The following is an 8,131-nucleotide window of genomic DNA, read 5'->3' on the forward strand; positions in this document are numbered from 1 at the left end:
CAGTTCTAGGACATTCCACCTCCACCATATTGCATGTGAGTACATCTGCTTCCTTTCTCGCGTAATGCAGCTCCAAATTAAAGGCTCACCCACTTTAGTGCATTGGATTGGAAGTAACCTAAATGACATCTAAAACTAACTGCAAAGGAATCTGGAAAATACAGTTTATAGCTTTCTAAAATCCAGGAAGACATACATGCTCAAATGGAGTTAGTTCAGATGTTGAACAAGTTAGTTCTCTATACCTACATATAATCTCACTTTATCAGCAAAGAATTTTTCAATGTTTAAAGCATCAAACTATGATTAAAGAGCTCTATATAGGGTGGAATAGGCTTCTGAAGAATTTAGGAAATATTTTTCAGATTTTATAGGATTTTGCTGTTTTTAGACTCAAAAAATCTGATTTTCTATTTAAAATTGTCATACGAAGTATTCTTATGCAGATTATTTATTTATTTATTTTTAATTTATGATAGTCACACAGAGAGAGAGAGAGGGGGCAGAGACAGGCAGAGGGAGAAGCAGGCTCCATGCACCGGGAGCCCAACGTGGGATTCGATCCCGGGTTTCCAGGATCGTGCCCTGGGCCAAAGGCAGGTGCTAAACCACTGCGCCACCCAGTGATCCCCTTATGCAGATAATTTAAAAGGTGTCCTAAGGAACAAAAACTGTACAGACAAGTTACAAGATAGCATTTACTCTCAGAAACTACCTCATCAGTGTCCCAGAATTGGTTGAATTCAAAGTTGCGGACTTAACAAAGCTCATCAAGACTGTTTAATAAAAAGCATAATATACATTGAGAAATGTAACTGAAGTAGACCGAACAGTTGCATCAGCCTCATCACTTAGCATTCTCTGCCTGAAGTGGCAATTAATTCATTTATCAAAAGATTGCTTAGTGGGTATGGAATCAGGTGAGGCGGCTCTAGGATTTAAGTATATAATGACTTTAGGCTCTGCTAATCCTGGTGAGGACCATCTACTGGGCAATGGACACATACACCTGGCAGCACAGTTTTCGCAGGACATGAAAGCACATGAGCTTCCCTTCCCATGTAACCCATGTTAATTAACAGGCAATCTGTGGAGGGGTCTGCGAGTTCAAACCTACTTGCCTAGTAACACTGCCACTGTGTTGCTGTTTGCATTGTTGGGGCAAAACAATGATGGGTAAAACTACTGGTGCCTTACACAAAAACAAGGCAGTGGTACTTGGCAGCTGTTGTATTCTTCATTGCTGTATAGTCACTGAAGAATATCTTTGATGAGTCAGTAATTATGTATTTTATTCACAATACTCTGTCTTTTCAATACTTTATGTGATTGAATTTGTGCATAAAGCATATCTTTTAAAAAAAAAGCATGTCTTTTTGGTTGTCTTGAGGAAAAGCATTTGTACAATTGTGATGTGGGCCACACAGGCCACTTTATGGAACACCACTTTTACTTGAAAGAACAATTGATGAACTGGTTATTCATCCTTGGATGGCTGGCATAGATTTTCTCTAAAATATACGAAGAGTTTGTCACTTCAGTTTGTCATAGGAAACAACTGAAGTTTGTTGCCAGTGATAAAATTTGAGCTTTCAAGTGAAAATTTTAATCTACCATGGTAAGCCTGGCAGCTTTTAATACTACAGAGCTTGCTAATGAAATCAACGTATTAATTAAAGTGAATTTTAAGAAATTTAATAAGCCTTAAACTCAATTTTATGATTGGTTATATCCTAAATATTAACTTAGAAATTCGCAAGAGAGTCCAGAATGTTTCCCTCTGGAAGTTATGTTATAAAAATCTGTTTTCCAACTTGAGTTTTAACCCATTAATGGGCAATTACATCAAGTCAGTGGGTCTGACTTTAAGAAAAAAAAAAATTAAAATATTAAAAATATATAATAGAAAATGTTTAATTTCATTGAATTTTCTTATATTTTATTATTTCTTTCTTCCTACTTGATGTGGTTTATTCTAATATTTTCCCCAGAAGTATCAGGATAATAAGTAATATTACATAAGCTTAAGATATACAACTTTATGATATGTTATATGTATATACTGCGAGATGACTTGCACATTTAAGGTTAGCAACACATTCATTACCTCACATAATTCACTTTTTTTGTGGTGAGAACTTTTAAGATCTATTCTCTTAGCAAATTTCTCTAGTTTTTAAGGAAAAAAGAGGATTGATATAAAACCGTTCTTTCATATTCTAACCCTTTAATACTATACATTTTCCTCAAGCAACTGCTTTAACTATTCTCAGAAATTTTGATATTTTGTATTTCCCTTTTCAATCAGCTCAAATATTTTCTTTTTCTTTTTTTTTTTTAAGGTTTTATTTATTCATGAGAGACAGAGAGACCGAGACAGAGACATAGGCAGAGAGAGAAGCAGGCTCCCTGCAGGGAGCCCAATGTGGAAACTTGATCCCTGGACTCCAGGATCACACCCTGAGCCAAAGTCAGATGCTCAATCACTGCAGCTCAAATATTTTCTGATTTCCCTTCTTGAGACAGCATCTTTGACCCATGAATTATTCAGAAGGGTATTGTTTAATTGCCAAGTGTTAGGACATTTTCCTGTTATCCTCTGTTATTGATTGATTGACTTGTTTGGTTTTATTTTGTTTTTAGTGGTTACTCTAGGAACCTTATCACCGTATAGGTTTTCTTACCTTCTACTGTTTATGCTGCAGTTGTCTTATATTTTTTACCTTCTTCCGTTAAAAACCTCATCAGATACTTTTTGCATTCAACTACCAAACATATATTAAGGAGCTCAAAAAAATTAGGGGCATCTGACTCTTGGTTTCAGCTCAGATCATGATCTTATGGGTAGTGAGATCAAGCCGTGCATCAAGTCCCACATGGGGCTCTGCACCCAATGGGGTGTCTGCTTGAAGGTTCCTCTGCCTTTCCCTCCTACTCTGTGTGTATTTTTTAAAAGATATTTATTTATTTTGAGAGAGTGAGTAAGCAGGAGGAGGGGCAGAAGCAGAGGGAGAGTTAGAATCTCTAGAAGACCCCACCCCCCACCCCCTAGCTGGGAGCCCCAGGTGGGGCTCCATCCCACAACCCTATAATCATGACTTGAGCCATAATGAAGAGACACACACCCAACCAACTGTGCCACCCAGGTACCCCTCAAATAAAGAAATCTTAAAAAAAAAAAAAAAAAAGCTCAAGAAAAGAGTCATCTATTATATTTACCCAGCTATTTACCATTTCTTTTATTCTTCTTTCACTCCTGATGTTTCCTTCTGCTATCATTTCCCTTCTGTATAAAATTTCCCATTTCTCTAAGCAATTCTTTTAGAGTAGGTCTTCTGGTTGCAGACTTTATTATTTTTTCTTAATCTGAGAATCTATTTCATCTTTATTCTCAAAGGACATTTTCAGTGAATATAGAATTCTGGGTGTATAATTCTTGGCAGCACTTGAAAAATGTGCCACTTCCTCTGGGCTTCATGATTTCCAATGAGAATCTGTCATTAAAATAGTTCTTTGCCCATAGGTTTCTCTCTGGCTGCTTTCAGAATTTTTTTTAAAGATTTTATTTATTTGAGGGATCCCTGGGTGGCGCAGCGGTTTGGCGCCTGCCTTTGGCCTGGGGCACGATCCTGGAGACCCGGGATCGAATCCCACGTCGGGCTCCCGGTGCATGGAGCCTGCTTCTCCCTCTGCCTGTGTCTCTGCCTCTCTGTCTCCCTCTGTGTGACTATCATGAATAAATAAATAAAAAAATCTTTAAAAAAAAAAAAAAAGATTTTATTTATTTGAGAGAGAGAGAAAAAAAATGAGAGAAAGCATGAATGGGGTGGTGCAGAGGGAAAAGAGGGAGGGAAAGGCAGAGAGAGAAGGAGAAGAAGCAGGCTCCTCACTGAGCTGGGACCCAGACAGGGGGCTGGATGTCAGGACCCTGAGATCACGATCTGGACCCGAACCAGGAGTTGGATGCTCAACTAACTGATCCACACAGGCATCCCTGCTTTCAGTATTTTTAATTTGTCTTTAGTTTTCAGCAATTTGATTTTGATGTTTGTGGGCATGAGTGACTTTGGATTTATCTTTCTTGCTCAGCTTATTTAATCAGCCTCTTGAATCTTTAACTTTTCGCCAGACTTAGAACATTCTCAGCCATGATGTCTCCAGACATTTTTTCAACACTTTCTCTTTTCCTATGAGACTCTGATGACAGGAATGTTAGACCTTTTATTTTTGCCCCACAGATGCCTGAGTTTCTGCCCATTTTTTTCCTATCTTTTTCGCTCTATTAGTCAGATTAAACAATTTCTATTAATCTGTCTCCAAGTTCAATGACTCTCCTCTGTCATTCTGCCCTTGGATCTATAGTCAATTTGCTTATAAATATATTTTAATTCTAAAATGTTTAATTCTTAAGTTCTATTTGTTTAAAAGTTAAAACAGAAGGTATCAATACCTTCTATTTTTTTTTGTCTTTTTAATACCTTCTATTTTAACTTTTGTTTCTAGAGTGTTCATGATTGAACATTTGTAGAACTGTTTTAATGTCTTTTTCAGATAATCCCAACATCTGCATCATCTCATCATTGGCCAATGGTCTCTTCCCATGCAAGTTGAGATTTTTGGATACTTCACATGCCTAGTAATTTTCTATTATATTTCTGGGCATTTTGAATGTTATGAGACTCTGATTCTTACTTAAATCCTATGGAGGAAGTCAATATTTTTATTTTAAGAAGGACTTGCAATTGTTAGTATAGGTCATGCATTCCAACACTCCTCTATAGCTATATGCTAAAGTCAGTTCAGTTTTCAAATCTTTGACAGTGCTGTTTGGGTCTGTCTCATGAATGCATCACCCAGTGGCCAGTGTGGAACCGGGCAGAAAGCTATCCGTTAGCATAGCTAACATCTTTGGTGTGCCAGATCTACGATGTGCAGGTCAGAGGTAAGCCCTAGAGTTCATAAACAATTTTATGGGGTTGCTTTCCTGAATCTCTCCCTTTGCACTCTTTTCCCTTTACTTTCCAATTCCCTGGGGCTCCTCATTTAGGTTCTTTGACCCTAAATGCTCCACTTCTGGTGAGCAACTGCCCACTTTCACAATTGTGCCACAGCAGCAGAAAAGCAAATAAAAAACAGTGAGGTTTGTCTCTGCCCTGTTGAAGTTGGAGCTCCACTGAATTGGGAAGTAAGAGCACTCTGCTTCAGAGTTTGAGCTCCTATGGTTACCGGCTACTTGCCATTTGTGACTCTGCCATGGCTCCTGACACAGGATTACGAGTGACTGGAGGCTGGGGTGCAAGGGAGTAAGGTAAGAAGAGAAGGGGAAAAAACCCAGAATTTTCTCCACTGTCTCTGAGCTTTTGGAGTTTCCTTTTCTGCTTTATGAGCCAGACCAGAGGGTTTCTCCAGGGTCTCTGCCCATCAGTGCTCACTCCCTGGTTTGAGCCAGGTCCGAGGATCCCAGAGGAAAGACAGTCACATCAAGACCAATCAGTGGTGCTTCAAATTCTGGCATTCTTTGATCTGGCTGGAGATACTTGTTTCTCAGAGACCCCAAACAGCTGTGCCATGATTTTCTGTTCAGGTTTTATAGTGGTGTTTGGGGGGGAGAGAAAGGTTCTAATGTGTTTACTCCATCCATTTTACCAGGAATCAATACTTCCTTCCTGTCCTTGAAATCTCTCCTTAACCGTTCTCATAGCTTCTTTGTTCTTTACACTTTCTCTAATCCTGAAATCAAAATTTTCATTAGCTCAGATTTGGCTCTCTTCTTTTCTCTGTATGTTCTCTATTTTGGAGAGATCACCCATGTCTAAAGCATCACAGGATCCTTTGAGGCAGTTAATTCTTATAAATGGGGGATCTTTATTACTGGCCCCATCAAACTCAAAGTATCTTTTCCTTATGCTATCTGTTCTGTTAATGATGCTTTCTTCCACCTGAAACCCACCTAAAGCCCTTGTATAGTCAGTTCTGTTAGAACAGGGTACATATATTCCTATATTACCATGCCATGCAGAATCACGAATAAAAACCAGGGTCTTGGGACACCTGCGTAGCTCAGTTGTTTGAGCCTCCATCTCTTGGTTTTGGCTTAGGTCATGATGTTGAGGTCCTGGGATCAAGCTCCCAGCTCAGCAGGGAGTCTGCTTGAGGATTCTTTCCTTCACCCTCTGCCTCTTCCCCCTGCTCTGTGTGTGTGTGTGTGAGAGAGAGAGAGAGAGAGACAGAGACAGAGAGAGCTCTCTCAAATAAATAAATAAATAAATAAATAAATAAATAAATAAATAAATATTTTTTTAAACCCATAACAAAACCAGGGGCCTTATGGTAAAATTGAGGTTAGTGACACAACACTAAGAAAAAAGATAAGAACCTAATGAAAAGGGCGGCACCATCTTAAACATGACACTTTACCTTGAAAAAGACCCGAAGCTTGCTTGTGGCAGTGGGCATGAGAAGGGTGGCAGCCTGTGAGTTACTGTGAAGTGGTAGAGGTTTATCTGTAATTGTTTGAGAAGTTGTAATACTGGATATGGATGAGTGTGGCTCATAACACACAGGATGAACTGAAGATACCGGTAGATGGTGAAGGGTATGCAGGGGTGTTTTGTGCATTCCTGTACAGCATGGGTCAGCGGGGTGAAGTTTCCTGCATTTACCTAGTGTTTTTCCAGGATGAATTACACACAAATGGGAAAATTGTGTTCTGCTCAAATTGTGTTCTCCTCCCTTAATCATGGGAGGAGGGGCAAGATAGCGGAAGAGTAGGGTCTCCAAATCACCTGTCTCCACCAAATTACCTAGAAAACCTTCAAATTATCCTGAAAATCTATGAATTCGGCCTGAGAATTAAAGAGAGAACACCTGGAATGCTACAGTGAGAAGAGTTCGGCTTCTATCAAGGTAGGAAGACGAGAAAAAAGAAATAAACAAAAGGCATCCAAGGGGGAGGGGCCCCGCGAGGAGCCGGGCTGAGGCCGGGGCGAGTGTCCCCAGGACAGGAGAGCCCCGTCCCGGAGGAGCAGGAGCTGCACCGACCTTCCCGGGCGGAAAGGGGCTCGCGGGGAGTTGGAGCAGGACCCAGGAGGGCGGGGATGCCCTCGGGCTCCCTGGGACACTAACAGACACCTGCGCCCCGGGAGAGTGCGCCGAGCTCCCTAAGGGCTGCAGTGCGCACGGCGGGACCCGGAGCAGCTCGGGGGGGCTCGGGGGCGGCTCCGCGGAGGGGGCTGCGCGGCCCCGGGAGCAGCTCGGAGGGGCTCGGGCAGAGGAAGAGGCCCCGTGCGTAGGGGGCTGCGCGGCTCCGGGGGCAGCTCGGGGTGCTCGGGCGGCGGCTCCGCGGAGGGGGCTGCGAGGCCCGGGAGCGCGAATCCAACAGCGCAAGCTCCGGAGCACAGGGCGCCGGGACACAGCCCAGGATCCAGCCTCCCCCGGGACAGGCAGAGGCCGGGAGGGCCCAGGACAGCAAGGACGCTCCTGCCCGAGCTGAGCAGATCAGCGGCCCCGCCCCGGAGCCTCCAGGCCCTGCGGACAGAGAGCTCCGGGGTTACCGCAGGGGCTGAATCCAGGGCTCCAGAGCTGGCCCCGCCACTAGGGCTGTTGCTCCTGCGGCCTCACGGGGTGAACAACCCCCACTGAGCCCTGCACCAGGCAGGGGGCAGAGCAGCTCCCCCAAGTGCTAACACCTGAAAATCAGCACAACAGGCCCCTCCCCCAGAAGACCAGCTAGACGGACAAGTTCCAGGGGAAGTCAAGGGACTTAAAGTACACAGAATCAGAAGATACTCCCCTGTGGTTCTTTTTTCTTTTTTTTTTTTTTGTTTTTTGTTTTGTTTTGTTTTGTTTTGTTGTTTTGTTTTGTTTTGCTTTGCTTTGCTTTTTGATTTGTTTCCTTCCTCCACCCCCTTTTTTTCCTTTCTTTTTCTTTCTTTTTCTTTTTTTTTTTCTTCCTAATTTTTCTTTCTTTTTCTTTTTTTTTTTCTTCCTTTTTTTTTCTCTTTCTCTTTTCTTTCCTTCTTTCTCTCCTCTCTTTTTCTCCTTTTCCCAATACAACTTGCTTCTGGCCACTCTGCACTGAGCAAAATGACTAGAAGGAAAACCTCACCTCAAAAGAAAGAATCAGAAACAG

General features: G+C 42.1%; 1 long non-coding RNA gene across 1 annotated transcript in view; it reads right to left on the reverse strand.

The window, feature by feature from the left end:
* LOC140604938 (uncharacterized) overlaps nucleotides 1-6,617 on the reverse strand; it is a 35,870-nt gene extending 29,253 nt beyond the window's left edge. Inside the window, exon 1 of the long non-coding RNA XR_012007739.1 lies at nucleotides 6,418-6,617. This is a non-coding gene — a long non-coding RNA (uncharacterized lncRNA). The remainder of the gene's footprint in view (nucleotides 1-6,417) is intronic.
* Between the last annotated feature and the right edge of the window lie 1,514 nt (nucleotides 6,618-8,131).

Source organism: Canis lupus, chromosome 15 (genome assembly GCF_048164855.1).
Source record: "Canis lupus baileyi chromosome 15, mCanLup2.hap1, whole genome shotgun sequence".
Classification (NCBI taxonomy): domain Eukaryota; kingdom Metazoa; phylum Chordata; class Mammalia; order Carnivora; family Canidae; genus Canis; species Canis lupus.